The sequence below is a fragment of the Sceloporus undulatus genome, chromosome 5, assembly GCF_019175285.1.
Source record: "Sceloporus undulatus isolate JIND9_A2432 ecotype Alabama chromosome 5, SceUnd_v1.1, whole genome shotgun sequence".
Lineage (NCBI taxonomy): Eukaryota > Metazoa > Chordata > Lepidosauria > Squamata > Phrynosomatidae > Sceloporus > Sceloporus undulatus.
This window is the reverse complement of record NC_056526.1, coordinates 73,062,857-73,081,254: the sequence shown is the minus strand read 5'-3', so window position 1 is coordinate 73,081,254 and position 18,398 is coordinate 73,062,857. Positions and strand designations below refer to the sequence as shown.

The 18,398-nt window shown below is 38.9% G+C and overlaps 1 protein-coding gene across 3 annotated transcripts in view; it reads left to right on the top strand.

The window, feature by feature from the left end:
• Window positions 1-18,398, top strand: part of WASL (WASP like actin nucleation promoting factor) — a 45,338-nt gene that overhangs the window by 1,265 nt on the left and 25,675 nt on the right. The window lies entirely within an intron of this gene.

The following is an 18,398-nucleotide window of genomic DNA, read 5'->3' as shown; positions in this document are numbered from 1 at the left end:
GGGTTTATGGCACCCTCACATAAGTCCTGTTTGGAATGGGATTTAGGGCACCCCAAATAAATTCTATTTGGAGTAGGGTTTGGGGCACCTCAAATAAGTGGATTATGGGGCACTCCAAGTAAACCGTGTTTGGAGTAGGGTTTGGGACCCCTCAAATAAGTCCCAGCTTTTTCAGTCTTTCCTTTCCCCCCATCTCTGTGGGTTTTCCTTGTTGGAAAGAAAGGAGAGGGAAGAGCAAAAGAGAGCCCAGCCTCCCCTTGCTGAGCTTTGCCTTCCCACCCCATAGCAGCAGCTGGCTTCTTTTTTCTTTTCCTTTCCTCCCCTTTATTTTCCTTTCCCCCCCCTTTCCTTTCCTTTCCTTTCCTTTCCTCACTCCATCCTGGGTAAGAAGCCAGGAAAGAAAGGGGCTCTGCTTCCTGTGACCAGAGGTGCTCACTGCCAAGGAAGAGAGCGCACCTCAAAATGGAGGGCCTTCAAGAAAAAAGGGAGGACAGGACCAAACAAAAGCCTTTAAAAAAAAACTCTAAACACTAACAGGAATATAAATGCATGCTCCATAGTACTGCTCCAAATGGAGGTCATTTCAGAGTTTCTTCCGGACAGGAGGTTGAAATGGAGGACGTGTCCTGGAAAAGAGAGCCTCTGGTCATCCTGGGTTTGCTTGGTGGGGTTTGTTGGGAGGGTGCTGTTGCCCCCAAGGCCTCCTCAGCATCTCCCTTCTTTTCATTTGGGAGAGTGGGAGAAATGCCTAGAAGAGGGCTGCCACTCCAAGGTGTAATCTTTTAAGAGGAGTACAGTAGTGGTCAGGATCACAGTTTCCCTCCCTAACCTTTGCTGAGTGCCTCTATTCCTTTCCTTGGGCTGCATTGAGAATGCTGTGAAATGAATAAAGGGGGGACAGAGGCTCTCCAGGGCTGAGTTTGTCATGGGTTTACAGTCATAACAGGTGAGTTTGTTCCACACAGATTTACAGGTACGCTGTTCGGCTGTAACTAGGTCTCTTCCAGAGTTGTTGTTTCTTTCCCTCCTCTATTCTGCTTCCTCTTTGCGTCTGTCTGACAGGTATAGTCCAGAAGTGACTATCCCAGTAATGCTCTGCGGTTTGCAGTATGTGGTGTGTCAACAGCAGAGCTGTTGCAACACCTTTGGGGAAAAGTTCAGCGGGTTGTGGCAGGCCTGAATAAATCTGCCTGGATTGCACCTGTAGGGTTTTGTGAACTTTCGGGAAATGAGGTGGTATGATCTGGGCCAGGAGACACAGAGTCTTTTGTTTTCCACTTAAAACAATAGTCTCACAAAATCCCCCGTGACATATTTAACTGAAAACAGAAATATCTGTTTAAGAACTTTTTAAAAAGCCTGGAAATCCTTAGTAGAATTATTTTTTAGTCCTAATTATTATTATTGTAAGATTTTATGTATGTTCAGGTTTCCAAGTTGCGTCTAGCATATGTTTTTGGGGCATTATGTATGTAGTACCTGACCAAGTAGGCTGAAATAGTCCCCCTTTATATTTGTTTCCTGACTTTGCCTTCTCTTCATAGATGAAGGCAATGGTAAACAAAAAATATTAGGTAGAGTTTTGACCTATGTTATCTTTGAGTTTTCCTGTGTACATATATTTTTATACATTAGTGTTATCATCTAAATTGTACATAAATAAGTCTCTTTATAACCATAAGTAATCCAGCACAGGCAAGTTCTGAATCAGTTGAGTTTTAATCTTGTTTTGTAGGAAATAGAATAAACAGAGAGGCTTGCTATAACTAGATAGTGATAAAAGATATATTTTAAAAATGATATGGTCAGTAAAAGGTGGTCAGGTATTCAGAACACTAATTTGAAAATGTCAGTGTCCATCTGTGAGTTGTCTGAAAATAGTGAAGGTGAGCCACTTTATTGACAAATGCATACCCTGTAAGGACTACATCAGATTAGCAGTAACACACTGGCATTTGTAGAAGACCTGCTTCTGCCTCTGTTAAGTGCATTTGGATAGAAGAGCACATTGTAAATCATAGTCTTGCACGAGCTATAAATCCATTGCCTCCTTTTTAAAAATGCTAGTGAGAATTAATAAATACTTGCTGCACTCTTCCATGGCTTTCCTCATGTTACAAAGTCTGTAGCAAGAATACTGTATGCTTCTATTAGTTCACTCAGACACACTGATCATACTTAAGGTATTTTTTTCATAATACTTATTAATACTTACATACTTAGTAATTTGTATATAGGACAAGAAGCTACTGTTAGAATATTAAGAAACAAAATGGTTCTTAATTGACAAAGGGGTAGGTAAGCCAAGGCTGCATTCTGTCACCTTATTTGTTCAACTTGTATGCAGAAAATATACACAAAGCAGGTTTAGACACAGAAGAAGGAGTTAAGATAAGAGGAAGGAACATAAACAATCTAAGGCCTGATACAGACAGGCCAAAATAAAGCTGCTTCGAGTCACTTTGGAGGTATGGTGTTTCAATGATGCACGCATCCTAAGAGTCTGGAAGCTGCACCAAAGCTGCACTCCAGTCCTTAGGAGTGGAGCGTGGCTTTGGTGCGGCTTCTGGACTCTTAGGACGCATGCATCATTGAAACACCAAACCTCCAAAGTGACTTGAAGCAGCTTTATTTTGGCCTGTCTGTATAGGGCCTAAGATATGCAGATGACACAATAATACTAGCAGAAAGTATCAGATTTGGAACAATTACTAGGGAATGTTAAAGAAGAAACTGCAAAAGTAGGCTTAATGCGGAACATAAATAAAACTAAAGTAATGACCACAGTGTCTACATACATTCAACCTAGATAATGAGGAAATCAAAATAGTTAAAGATTTCCCATACTTTGGATCAAACATTGATCAAAATGGAGATTGCAGTCAAGAAATCAGAAGACTAGGAATGGGAAGGGCAGCTGTGAAAGAACTAGGCGAGATTCTAAAGTGTGAATATATACAACTGATCACTAAAGTTAGAATCATCCAAGCCATTGTATTTCCCAGCAGCATGTATGGATGTGAGAGCTGGAGAGTGAAGAAAGCGGAGAGAAAGAAAATCAACTCATTTGAGATGTGATGCTGGAGAAGAGTGCTGATGATAGTATGGGTAGCTACATGGGTATTTGAATTACAAATAGGTATTGGAACGGATCAAGTCTGAACTGTCCCTGGAAGCCAAGATAACAAAACTGAGCTGTCATCCTGTGGCCACATAAGCAGAAGGCATGAATCTCACTGGAAAAGACATTATTAAGAAAGGTAGAAGATAGTAGAAAGAGAGGAAGACCACATGTCAGATGGCTGGACTCAGTCAAGGAGGTCATATGTCTATACTGTATCTGCAGGACCTAAGCAGATGGCCATAGACCTGTTCTTGTCCATGGGCCATTGGCTGTCAGTTCCCGGTGAGGATAGTGGGTCTTGGAGATGTCTCGTCCAGATGGTCACAGTGAGTTGGGGTTGACTTGAGGGCAGTTAATAGCAACAAATTTCATAATACTACTGTAGCACTTTCTCATGCATGAAGTGTTTTAAAATCCTTATCACAGTAGCTTTTAAGTATGGTCTAGGCCAGTTCTACTCAAAGTGGTGGCCCATAAACCTGTGCTGGTCCATGGGCCATTGGCTGTAAGTCCCTAGTGAGTTTCTGGGAAATAAATAGTTGTAGCCAGTGGGTGGTACTGGTCTGGCACATGATGGAGGGATAACTGCTGGTCCTGCGCTAAGCTTAAGAAGCATTGAACTGTGTTACAGTTTCATCATTAAGTAGGGAGTTTAACTTATACTTCTTTCTAATCCCATCTCACTTGCTCCGTTGGACTGCAGTAATTCTGTCATTGCATTTTTTTTCTCATTATATGGGCATAACGTAAAGTCAAAATAGCAAGGGTTAATTTTCCAATGACAGAAATAGCTGTGTTTCGCAGATTTTTAAGTAATTGTTTCCTTCTTTATGCAGAAAAATTAATAGTTTTTTAAACACTATCTGAAGATTGTAGTATGTTAACATATCCAAGGGGAGTGTAGAGTTGCCAGGGGGGTGTAAATATATCTTAGTGCTACATACATAATGCCACAGTATTTACTTTAATTGCACCAAGTAGCTGAATGTCAACTTACTTGTCAGTTGGTATAGAGCAGGAGAGTGCTCCACCCTTTCTGTTAATACTGCAGTTGGCAACCCTTAGTTTTTGCAAGGTGACTAGACTTGTGGATTGAATAGTAGAACTGATGGCAAACAATAAAAATAGATAATATTTTGTCTGGCTTAAAGGCTATGAAACATGTTGGAAACTTTTTTAAACAGGTATGGTATCAACTGTTAGATACAAATGGTAAAAGAAACACTTGGCTTCTGCAAAAAATCAATATTGTAATGCTCAGCTCACCTATATTTTTTAAATTGACTAATATCAGCAGGTTTGTTTTTTAAGGAAATATAACTATTTTATTTTTTGTATGTACAGCACTGTACAAATCTACAGCACTATATAAATAACGCATAATAATAATAATAATATACTATGTGGGTGACAGATAATTAATACTTTATTAATATGTACATATTTGAGCTTCTTTTTCTCTTGGCAAGGACATTGGTAGAACTGCTATCTATAACCTTGGAGAACCATTTCCTGTAAGTATAGACAACACTAAGCTAGACCAGTGTGGCTTACAGCAAGGTGGATTCCTGCTCATACAAAAGAAATGCCTCTTCCAGAAATGGGCACGCATTGTCTAAATATATGCATGTTATCATCTTCAGAAGAACTGTTTTATTAATAAGCAGATTTAAATCAACTGATAAAATCTTAATGAATTATATGGTAGAGGTTAAGAAAACTGTAATGGACTATGCTTCTAACTTTATAAAATAAAAAATAGCCTACAGAGAGGATGCCTTAAATGAAGCATCACAGAAATTTGTTAAGACCAACAGTTTTAGAGCACAACAGTTTTTCCTAAATGTTAGATAATGCTTACTGATAGTGTTCTCCAAGAACTACACTATGTGCTAGGTTTCTGAATGATGGTATTTCAGATTTTAGATGCCACTTGAGCAAAAGTTTGAGAATACATTGCAAATATATATGGGCCTGGTATGACACTTACAATCTTTCTATGGCCCAAAACAGATGGCCATTTGGGGGGGGGGGGACATGACATGCAGATAAAGCACACCCTGAAGCAGCCGGAAGCCACTCTGAGGCCACCAGCAAAAGGAGTGGCAAAAAATCACTCCTGTGAGCAGCCCATTTGGGACAGCGGTGGCACACTTCAGGAGTGGGTCATCCATTTGCCTCGGTCTCAGGCCGATCAGGGTTTGAGTGCAGCTGGAGGGGCCAGAGGCTGCTCCTAGCCACCCATCTGCTTCACCCCTTTCCATTGTCAAAATCCTTTTTAACCCTTTCCAAGAGGTTGGGACATTTTAATTCTCCAGATACCCCAGAGATTTTAAGGCTCACATGTGACTAGACATACAAGGTGAGCATTATATGATGTCACCGGAAGAGAAGTAAAACAGGTGTGGGCATGTAACACCCCCCCCCCCAATTCCCCAAAGCTCTTATTGCTACTTTCAACCCCACTTGGCCCTTGCTTTTTTGGAGCCAGAAATAAAAGATGAATTTCCATTTCAAGGAGACTCCAGGGGTGACAGTTTGCTTTTTAAATGCGATGTAGCCCTATCCCCTTTAACATTTTACATAAATACAAGTTTTTCAAAACCAGAAGTGAACTTGCAGCCACTCCCATTTTTGTTATTTTGGGATATTTTGTATCATTTTTGGGGAGTCTGTGCGGCTCCTGAAAGGTCACAGGGGCAGGAAACAGGCCCTGGATCCCCACTGTTACCCACGCAGCCCACCCACGTTGTAAACATCAAGTTTCAGCTACCTGCAATGTACAGACAAAAAAAAAAAAAGATTGGAAAGAAAATTGACTCCCAACAAACATGTTATATGTGTCTTGATTACAGGTTTTTTTGCAAGCAGAGATTTCATCTCGTGCGCCTTTTTTTTCTGGCTCTGAAATGATAGGAATTATGGGATACTCTGTACCACAAATGTTCCAGTGGAAATGGGATGTTTTTAAAGTATATAATACATTGGAATTCTTATTGAGGTTATAAAATACCCCAGATTAAAGCATTCAGTTGATTTCCTAGATCAGTAGTCCCCAAAGTGTGCCCTTTAAATGATATTGGACTTAAGCACCCAGAATCCCAGACGGTTGACCAACATGGCTCAGGCTTCTGGAAGCTGAAGTCCAAAATCTCTAAAAAGACACAGTTTGGGGACCACTGCCCTAGATTAATGCACCCACTCTACCTGGATGAAGGTTAAAAATGAAATGTATTTATAAATCAATGTACTGTATTGATTAGAATCATTTAATTCTATTAGAAAGTGCAGGTGGCAGCATTAATCTTTAAAAATTGCTTTATTGTTATGTCTATTTTGTCCCCCCCAAAAACTCTGTTTAGTAATACTGCAGAGCTATTATTCCATAAAACAAACTGTATATCATTATTCCTGAAGTGTTGAAAGTTACTATAAGTTACTATATCACATAATTGGTATGCAGAAGATTCCAGGTTCAGACCATGGCATTTCTGTCAGAAAAAGGTCTGGGAGCAGGTGACAAGAAATTTCTTTGCCAAAGAGTCTGTAGATTCCTCACTGTTCAGTATGGATCATTCTGGTCTAATTAGACAAAAAGTCCAATCTGCTATAAGTTGTAGTATTGATTACCGTATCATGCATATGAGTGCAAAAATCTGCAGAATGTACATGTGGAAAGCTAGATTGCTCAAGTGATCTTTAGAGTGAGATTGTGTGTGATACCCTTCCTTTGTCCAGTGCTAACAATTCTGTCTGACCTATCTTGGTGAGGTAGCCTTTAAAGAACCCTGGTGCTTTACTTGAGCTAGAATTGTGGTTTGCAAAAACTCTTTTATAGTACTTGTAACTAAGGGCCAGTACAGACGGGCACTTTGTGCTGGCCTGGGCCTGGAATTAGGGCTAGATAGAGCTGGGTGTCCACATGTGCCCAGCCCCACTATCGGCACCTGTGCGCCATCTTGCCGCTCCCCTGTCCACACGGGAGTGTGCCATGATGATGCACACGCATCAGAGCGCCCAAACGGCACTTGCCGGAAGCCGCATCATCATGCCGTGTGAGCACCATGATACCCCTAAAAAGAAGCTGCCTAGAGCAGCTTCTCAGGGAGCACGTTGGTGCCGCACTGCGCAGCTGCCGTGGAATCGACCAGTGGCAAAGACGGCTTTTAGCTGCCCGTCTGTATTGCCCCTAAGTTTCATGGCCTGCAACACTTAGTGCTTGTGTGTTTGGACCTTTATATTTGCCAAACATTGACTCTCTCATACTTACTTTCTGTTCCTCATATTTTTCTTATTATTATTCCTAGCATTCATTTAGCCTTTGCAAATTTCATACAAAAGTGTCTGCATTCTTTAATAAAATCTGATCCTGGGACCTGATGATGGAAACTGGCATTTAAGACAGAGAAATTTGAAACTTACATAATGTTGCCCATTCTTAGAGGTGCAAGCCTAGATGCATTTTTTCCAGTTTGTATTGGGCAAACATGGGGATCTCTGAGGAAGATGGGGGGAAGATTTGTTCACATTTTAATCTGTGAAACAGACATTACACACAGAGTTGAATATGAGGGAAGGCAACTGAATTTTTTTCCAGATCACCATGTATTACACATTTTTTTAAAAAAAAATGTTGAGTTACAAAACTGCATATGTTATCTGCCTATTATCAAAAAGAACCAGACCGTGTGGGTTGTGTGCACATGGGATTTCTGCAAACAGCAACATTTTCTCAGTCTATAATAATAATAACTTTATTACGGCCATTTGGCCAGCACATTTTCTCAGTCTCATCTGAAGAAATGATGGTAAGACCTTGCCAAGGGATCTTGTAGCACCTTTGGGGCTAACAGGCTGTGCAGATTAGCAGTAAGCGCTGGCTTGGGGGCTTGGCATTTGGACGATGCACCCTCTGATGCCACAAGAAAGCCAGTGTCATGCTGCTTGTCTGACCGCACACATTCACACGGTGCATGCCAAAAGAAGTGCCACATGGTGACAAGGGCGCCCTTTTTCTGGGCCAGAAAGAAGCGGCATTTTGCTGCTTCTTTTTGGCCCCCAAAAAGCTGGATTGGGGCTGCAATGTATGGTTGCCACAACCCCAATCCAGCTCTCAAAGGGGCAGTGGCAAGCCGTTCCTTCATGGCAGTCTGTTTCACCGCTTACTAAGCAAAAAAAAAACTTGTTACATTAGCTTTTGTAGGCTTGGTTTACTTCCTTAGATTCAGTGCCCTTATAAGATTAAGAGAAATATTTTTTGGGGGGAAAGTGAATGTGACCTCAGTTGGGTTTTTTAAATTATGCCATTCGAATAGACTTTTAAAACAAAATCACTGTGTTCCAATATTTCTAAATTCAAAGAGCTTGCAGCTTAGCAGAGGATGCCTATTATTTACACTGTTTCAGTATTTTCTGTGTGGGCTGACATTGCTTTCAGAGTATTCACCATTTGCTGCTTTCTTTGTCTGTGAATAAAAGTATGAGGTAAGGTAGAGATGAGAAGATTGAACTGACTGATTTTTCCAGAAGCCACTTCACCGCTCTTTTTTTTTTGGGGGGGGGGAGTCATTTCCAGTCTTGTAATCAAGCCACTGACAAATATACTTTGGGATCAAAGAGAAAGTTAAAGTTAAACTGAGTCCACAAATCTTCACACATAATAAAATAATATCATGCAAGGAGAGTGTATTGTTAGACAGCAGCTCCTATCAGCCCTGGCCCACCAAGGATGAAAAATGCTGGAAGTTGCTGTACAAGAATTTCTGGAGAGCTACATTTTGTGTATCACTGGATTGGTTGAATTAGAGGTGTGTGGGGCTGGTCACTAGACATGTGCATGCTTTATAGGATGCTTTAGACTTGCAGACAAAATAACCTTGCATAACAAGAATGGAAAGTACCTCTTGGCAGAGGATGGAAGGGTTGGTTTGAAGAAGAACAGGGACTGAGTTCAGAATAAGTTGATGTGCTAAGTACTTTCAAAAGATCTTTTGACTAATAGAGCAGTAACAGTTTGTTGAAAGTTACCTGTTTTGGATATTTATATCCTGTACAAAAGTTACTTAATTTAGAAAGATAGGCCCATCTAAATTATATTTGGAATGTCTTGCTATTGACCAGTTAAATATTTCTGATTGATTGCTAATGTGGTCAACTAGCTTGGTGGTGGTAGCTGAGAGTTAAATGTACATGGGAGGACAGTGGAGAGCAGAACTCAGTGTAAAATAGCAACAACTTAAATAAAAATAAATAAATTGAATAACATTAGATTAATAAATGAAGAAAATTAAAATCATGAGCAGTCATGGTGCCCTGTTCATACATATATTCTCTTGCATATTGGTAATTTAGAGGAGACAGTTCCCTGTTGTATCCTGTAAGAGCAACCAAAAATATAACTGATTTGTCATTTATAGTGCTGTTTACCATAGAAAATCTATTTACATTTATGTAAGATTGCTGGTTTTATAAATAACTAATCATAATTATTTTGAATTTAACTTTATTATATCATAAGCTAGCCCATTTTGATTTTTATATTGGCATAAATCGCTTTCTGATAAAGTTGCAGTAAACTAAGCTGAATACTTAACTGATGCATAACTGTACTTCAGCCAATTTGTGAGTTTCACATAGCAAGCTGTAGTCTTTCTCTCATGTCCTGGTTTTTGTTTAATGAAATGTATTGTCTTTTTGTTAATTAAATTAAACTATATTTGTAGTGTCCTACAGCTGTTAGATGAATGTCATGGACAATCTGATTGAGGAGGAGGGTCCTCTAGATGTCTTGGGCTGTAATCCCAAACTCACTTAACCACTATCGGTTCACAGAACTCAGCCTTGAAATTTAAGCCAAAATCCCTGTACCGCTTTTTTAAAATCTGGTCAGCTGTTTTGAGTGGCAGTGGACCTTATTGCTGTGGATTTGGGAAAACAGATGAGAGAGCCCTTTGCATTGCATTTTGCAAGCAAAATTGCAGACAAAATACTCATCTTCACTCCCACTTTGGATGCCATATTTCTTACAATAACAGAGATGGGTGGACAATTGATGGAACTAGGACATAATTTAGTTAAACTGTGATGGATGTCTTTCATCTTTTTATCAACTGACAATGTAGGCAAGCCTTTTGGAGGATTGAGACCTAGTGTCTCGTCTTTGGATCTGTACTCTTGTTGACTGTTGAAAATTGGTAGAGATACAACATAACAGTCTCTGAGATTGTTGATTTATTCCCAAGGTGTAAATTGCTTCTCCAAAAAGGGGGAGGCGTGCTAAAACCTCTTCTATTGCTGTGTATTTCTAGTCCAAAGAAAGTACTACTATTTTGAAACGTGGTTTAGTTTTGAATAATTAATATGTGTATATGTACATATAAGTTAAACTAAATGGGACTTATTTTGCATAAACAGGAATAGGATTGAGCCGTGTGCCACTGCTTACTACCCACCTTCAGCACCAAGTTTGGAGCAATCAGGGGAGGAGATTTGCTAGCTTTCAAGATCCAGGAAGCCCAGCAGCAGAAAATGTGACTGTACAACTTGAAGTGACTAACTTGAAGGATGAGAAGAGCAGAATTTATGTTAGTACTAAGCAGCCAAGTTACTCTGAACATCCTCAGCTCCCCACCAACAACAACTTCAGCCTTATATTATGAAATCAGGAAGAAGTTGGGAGCTTGTTTGAACAGTGTAGGTAGTAGTTTACCCTAGAAATCCTCTACTTTCCAAATGGCTAGCTCCATTATAGAGTTGGAGAGTGGATGTGGACTTTCCTCATAAGCTTGTATTGTAAATTGTATTGTAAATAAAGAAGACCAGGAGCTCTGCTTGTTACCATCACCAGTGATCATGATGATCGGTTGGATCATGGTAGACTTGAAAGAAGAAGGTTGGGAGGAATGGGGGGCTATGCACAGGTTTTGCTCTGGCCCCATTCACTGCCACTATATGGCCCCTGAGGAAAATCCACATGTAGCCAGGAAAAAAAGGATTCCCACTCTTACTTTAGTTCATCTGTGGAATTTTTAATCCAACTTACTTTTAAACCTGTTAGCTTTGTGCATTGCTGTATTAAGGGAAGGAAAATCTTAGACCAACATTATGCCTTTTATTTGTTCATTTTAAAAAATCAAACATCTACATTACCTGGCCTGAAACTTCCTGAATCTTGTTTGTTTAAAATGTTCTGTTTGCTTTCTGGTTCTCTGATACAGAGCTGAGAGAGGCATGTTACATAATTTTGTTAGCAGATCAAAAATTTCATGTTCCTTTAGTAACACTCAGGTATTGTCAATCGTCTAAATCTGGCAGTCTATTTTTAAACATTTCAGTAAGGTCTAGAATTTAATCTCTTTGCTTGTGTTCATGAAAGTCTTGTACCTGAAAATCAGTTTGGGTATGCCTATCTACCTTACATCATCTGCACTGATGATAGTCACAATTTATTCAGCTTTTCTGCAGTCATCTTATCTTGCTCTAAAAGCGTTCTTTTCTTGCTGAACCACTTCCCTTGCTGGCTTCCTGTTTTTGATGTATTTAAATAAGTTTTTATTATTGGTGTTATACTTTTAATGATCATCCAATTCCTTTTTAAAAAAAATATTATTATTATTCCTTTATTGAGTTGTAATGGCAATGGGGTTTGTGTTCCTTTGGAACACAGTAGGACAGGCTTTCATTTTCTGAAGAAACATTATTTGACTTTAAAACTTCCTAAACAGTCTTCCACACAGAAATGATAGTTCATCATGGTACATGGCTTCTCATTTTAATATAATTTCTAGCTGCACATATGATGCTGTATTTTAATGAGTGGTGAATGGAATCTGCATGTCAAAAATGTATGAAAATGAGAACAATATTTTTTAAAATGTCAGAGCCAGTGAAGTTTTTACAAGAAAGATGTTACTAATCCTACACTGAAATCCACTTGTTAAGGCAAATGATGTTGAAATTATTTTTCTTATGATTCTCAATTCAAAGAGAGGCACTACTCCTACTGTATAGACTACATCAATCTACAGTGTCTGGTTTTTGCGGTTAGAATTGTGAAAGCTGGAAATCCTGTAGTATTGTGGCTTTGAGTGAAATACCACAGTTTTCACTTCCCTTTTCTTGGTCATTGTAGCATGTATAACTTTAAATGAATGTTAAATGCTCCTTGACTATCTCTGAAACATCTGTTAGAGGTGAGTGTTGAAAAAGAAAAGTAAGTTGGCTAGCAGGAATTGGGTTTTGCTTTCACAGTCACCTATGACTGAGGCACTTTACAGACCGCTCAAAAGGGCAGTCTGCCGGTGCCGGCGTTTGCAGCGCGAAGGAGCTGCAGCGGACAAACCGCGTGGCTCCTCCACACAGCAAAAAGAAGCCGCAAAAAGCGGCTTCTTTTTGCGGCGCCATTATGATGCTGCAAAGCGCCATTGGTGCACATCCTAAGCGTCCGCTACGTCAAAATGGCAGATGCTAAGCGTCCGCTACGTCAAAATGGCGGCGCCCATGTAGAATGGATGCCACCATTTTGTCCATGCTTGGCACGTACTAGGGTTAGGGGTGTCCAGAAAGGACACCCCTTCCTAACCCTAGTATGTGCCAAGCACGTACTTTTGGGTGGTGTGGAGCCCACCATAGAAAAGTGCAGTAGAGTGCCCAAGATGTCTGCTGCAGAAATCTTTCCCAGCTGTGTAACCTGAAGTCATGTTTCTGAAGAAACTGAGGATTAAATCATGAACCAGTTACAGCTAGCAGTGATTCATCTATGTTATTTCTTTATGCCCCCCTTGCTACCACAATAATGCCTATTTAGAACTAATGAGTTTGGGGGGACCTCCCTGGAAAATTCTTTTTCAAAAGCAGAATTGCTTAAATATTGGTAGTATTTTTAGATTGGAGAAACCAACATTGTGTGCTGGATTATAACTGGAGATCAGGGTTCATTTCCCTGCTCAGCCATGGAAACCCACTGGGTGACTTTGAGCAAGTCACACACTCTCAGTCCCAGAAATCCCACTTGTTTCCTTAAGGTCATCATAAGTGGGAAACAACTTGAAGGCACACAACAACAATTTTTTAGTGGTCTTGTTACTATGAAATCCTTTTATTTTGGAACCTGTCCAATTACTTACTGACAGTCCAAAGCCAAGCATAGATCAGTAGTATCCTATTCTCCATCTTATTGTACAAGTATTTGAATCTGTATAAAGGTTACAAACAATTTTATGGAAAATCAAAATAGATTCAGTATAAGACACCATGAAAGTTTCATAATTTGTTTAATCTGTTGGATTCTTAGTGATGGAAATGTTTTTACTTAGTAGAGCACAGGTGGGCACATGTGGCCATTGTAGCTCCTTCATGTGTTTTGAGCCCTTCAAATCATACATAACATATGCCCCCATGGGCATTTTTAGTGGAAAACGGGGAGTGAATTTGGAAGTAGAGACTTTTAGTTTCAGCTGTGGGGGATCCTAGTGGTCTCCAGAGCATCTGAAGCTGCCCACTCCCAAGGAAATGCACCTAAGAAGATTCTGAATGTTACAACTTGGTCCTATGTAGTTGTGAGATGTATAATTTTATATAAACAAAAAGAATTTAAAAGGGTTATCTTCTGTTACCACTTATCTTTTCTTATTTGTACTGAACTTCATGTTGAAAAGGATAAACAGCAAAGAGCTGAACAAAATTGGACATTGGTTCCTGGACTCCATGTGGGTATCAAAATCTATGGATGCTCCAGTCCCATTAAATACAATGGTGTAGTGAAATTATGTTCCTTATAAAATAGCAAAATCATTTTTTAGCATTTATATCTTTGGGGAATATTTTCTAACCATGGATGATTGAATCCGTGGATGATGGAGGGCCAACTGTGCATTCACACTTTTTAGAACTGATCGTATCTAAGAATTTAGTTTAGATAAAGCTAATAGACAAAGTTGAAGAGTTACCATATCTTCAAGGTCTTTATAAGTCATATCTCTCCAATATAGTCTACAACAGTGGCCCCCCAACTTGGATCCCTAGATGTTAGTAATGTTGAATTCTCAGCCATTGTGATCAGCATTCAAGGATTCTAGGAACTGTGGTCCATCAACATCTCTGAGCTCAGGTTTGGGAGCCATTGACTTGCATTAAACTGATTCAGAATTTTAAAATAGGAATATAATATTTCATGGCTTGAATACCGTTTCAAAACGTGTCCATATAATGTTAGGTCAATTGCATCACTGAAAAATGTAATGAAGGCCTGGCAGTAATCTGCATTACTTTACATAGTCTGTTATTTAGAATAGTCATTGTTGAGTGATTCACCCATTGTTTCCCAGAATACTTTAGAGGATATACCTTGCTACAGAATTGTGGAATTTGTGTGCAATTTGAACAGAAAACTAAATTAAAAATCCAATTTCGTACTACATTTTTATGAGGAAAATTACAATGTTAATTGCAAATTACTGATACTAAAACAAGTTTGTTTGTACACTACTCTTCTTGGATAAGAGTACAATTTTTTGATTATTTGTTTGCTGAAACTTGGAAATGGACTGAAATACCAATGATGGAACAATGGATTGTTAAGGTTGCTGAGTTAGCCCAAGTTGCCAAACTAGCATAGATTTTAAAGGACAAACCAAATGATACTTTGTTTTTTATTTTAATTTAATTGAATTTAAATTTTTTGGGAGGGTTGGGGAGGAATGGAAACCATTTATGGACTTTTTCAGCAATTAGAAATCTAACCATGCAATAATTTGTAGCTACGGCTTCTCGTAATTTTAGTACACTTGGCCCTTCTTATACTATGATTTTTTATACACAGATTCAAAATGGTCAAATATGAAACCTTGATTTTCTATTTTTTTATAAGGGACACCATTTTGCTATGTCATTATATTTAATGGGACTTGAACATCCACAAATTTTGTTATACATGGGGGATCTTGGAACCAAACCCCAGTGTTTGGGGTCCACTGGAGTAGGATTATTTAGTTGGAACTATAATGACAGAGTCACATATTTCATTTTTCTCTTTGCTTTTTTTCTTTCATTATAATCTGGATTGGGGGGGCAGAGCTAGTTCAAGAGATCAGTATCACTATATTTTATTAATTTAAACTGAAATAATTCAATGTAATAAAATGTTTCAATATTACAGTAAGCTTTCTTTTATTTTTTAGAAGCAAACCACATTTGGTTCTAAAACATCCGTTACCCTATTGTACCCTTCAAATCCTAGCAATTCTTAATTAATACATAGTTTTAACTTCCTCAGTCATATTTGCTAGCTAATTTCTAGATTAAATCTACAGTGAATTTTCAAGCATTCCACATCATTTACCTGAAAACAGAATGTTCCATATTGAACTTCTCAGTGTTACATAAGCTATTGTATGCTATAAAAAGCCATGCACATTACTTAATGAAGCACATCTTGAACAGAAGCCAGCATGCTATGGAGCAGGCATGGGCAACTGTGGTGGTCAGGGGCAATTTTCTGGCCCTGGGAACCTCCAAGGGTCACATGGATTACCAAGAAAATAAAAGAAATGGAAATGCCTGGTGTTTTAAAAACACTTTCAGTTTTTAAAAACAGCTTTAAAAACAACTACACATTGCAGAAACAGGTTGTAGCCTAATTAAAAGGTCAGTTACCTTTTCTGAAGTCTTCCAGAGGAGGCAAATCACCCTTTATTTTTGGCCAGAGGAAAAGGCAAGACTGGAGGGGTCAAGGGCCACAAAAACAGCTTTCTAGGACCATGTTCAACACAAGTCTGCATTGCACATACCCCTGCTATAGAGGCTCACTGCTGAGGTACACAAGTGATGCTACTGTTTTTGCTTGCAGAAGAAGGTGACTACAATGAAAGGAGAAGATTGTGATTGCTAGTCTGTCTATTTCTCAAATGAATGTGTTCCAGAAAGGTCCATGGAGCCAGAAAGCTGTGAGAGGGTTCACTTTGAACAGTTGTCTGTTTTTGATAGCCCACCTTCTCTCGCTGCCAATTTTATCTTCCTTCCATCTTTTCCATCACCTTTCTCAACTTGCCACCAACATCATCTCTGCTTCTGATATATGCTAGCCAGAGGTGCAGGATCAATGACATTAATTTTAAAAAGATCTGTGTTTATTCTACAATGGGCTGTGCCAAAGAACCTCAGAGTGTGATTTGTTCAGTATTCAGTACTGAGTAGCATCCAAGGGTTATGGGAGTGCTTAGCCCTCCTCTATTCTACAGTTTCCCTCTATCCCTGCCTTTCAGTTACTATCCAAAAAGGGTAAGGGGGCCTTTCTAAACAGCAGGGGAGGGGATGCAATACAAGGCAGGATTTGGGCAGAAGTGCCGGTAGAGCGTCACAGAAAAAGGAACAAAAAATAGAGATATAAATATTTCAGTACATAAATAATAATGAAAAATTGCTTATTTTTAAATCCACCCCCACCTTCAATATTTATTTTTCCATGTCCTTAGAATTTCCATGATTTTTAGATCTCTACTTTCATCCCCTTCCTCTAGACCTTAAGCTAGAGATGGGAAGCTAATTATACAAGGGCTGGGATACACTTTTTTTGCCCCTGCCTTACACACACACTCTTCTTTAGCAAATAACTTATTACCAGAGACAAAAATAACATGGGAACAATAAGAATAGGTTCCTGTAGCACAAAAAGGAAGATCAGTTCAACATGTTTCAGAAAAAACAACAACAACTTTGTATCCAAATTAATAAATGTGCACATGTGAAATGAAACATCCAGGTCAGAAGCCTTGCATATGTAAACAAAAACATTTTGAACTTTATAGAGACTGATGAAACGTCTTCCAAAATGCACCTAAGCATTTATTTATTTTCTTTCTTTCTTTCTTTCTTTCTTTCTTTCTTTCTTTCGTGCCCACATTTATTATGATTTCTGTTTTGATGATTAAACTTAAAGATCTGTACTTCTTTAATACATTGCGGGGTAGTTGGTGAGGTGGGCTTGTCTTCTGAACCCTTGTCTCTCTATTTTGTTGTTCATACATGCTCAGGGCTTCTGAAGACAGCTGCTGTTTACCTTTTCTGTTTTAGATAGTCTCACACAGCTGCAATGGGATCAACTAGAGTAGAGTTCTGTTCTTTTCTAGGTTTTTTTATTGCATTGTATACTACAGATACTGTGTTTGCAATCTGATGTTAGAAGTTTTGTTTCTCCAGCTCTCCCTCACCATCACCTAATGCTGATGATAAGTCAAGGTAGACAAGAGGACAAGGAGAGGGTGTCAAAAGACTTTATGGAAAGGAGTTTATTTGTCAAGGGCCTTGTTAACAGAGATATGCCTTGAAAACTGGAACATTCAATGTATGTTGTTTTTTTAAATGGAGTCTTAAATTAATATTGGCACCTCTAGTCCTTGAAATGGAAAGTCTGGTCAGGATGAATTACAGGTTCTGCCACAAGTATCCATGCTTCCATGAACCTTGAAATCATAAAGTACAAATGGCATATGCTGGCTAGTCTTGCAGAACCAGAATTGCAATGAAGTCTATAAATTACTGTGTAGAGTTAATGTTTGATTTTCTAGAACAGAGTCAAACCTAATAAACTGGAAAAACAAAAATCTGGGTATCCAGTCCCTGCTGGGTTAAAGATTTTAAAGAATATGACCCTGTTTTCTCCACCTATCTATGCTGGTAGATGTGTCCAAACCAGTGCTACCACCTCCCCTTGACTTGTCAGTTCCAGGTCATAATTGGCAACCAGGTCAGAGGCTATAGCTTCCAAGGAAGGTTGAGCCCTGGCATTTCCTGGGTCAGAGTGCTGGGATGAGAGGTGAAGTTTTTTTGTTTTTGTTTTTTTAAGGAAAATGCATGAACCATTAGAATATTAGCAATATTATTGTGGATCTCAGATATGTCTCCCTCAAAACTGGTGCTTCACTTTGTGGGAACTGAGAAATGCATTCCAGAATCACAATTCACTTGATGCCTTATAAAGCTGAGAGAGAGAAATGGCCTCATAAGCACTTAAAGATATTTCTTTATTATCTTTGTTGATATCATCTTAATTGCTACTTACTTAAGATAGATATTACTACCGTCAATTTTTTACCTCCTTCAAGCTTGCAATGCTTGCAGGTCAGTTACCAGTTAAAATATGTTAGTGAAGTGGAGTCTTAGACATTGAGTAACACAAATTTGCAAGTAACACAATGCTTTCTTTATCTTGGGAGCTATGGAATAGCTAGGCAGGTTACCTTCTAAACAAAAACAAAAAAATTCTTTTGCCGAATATTGT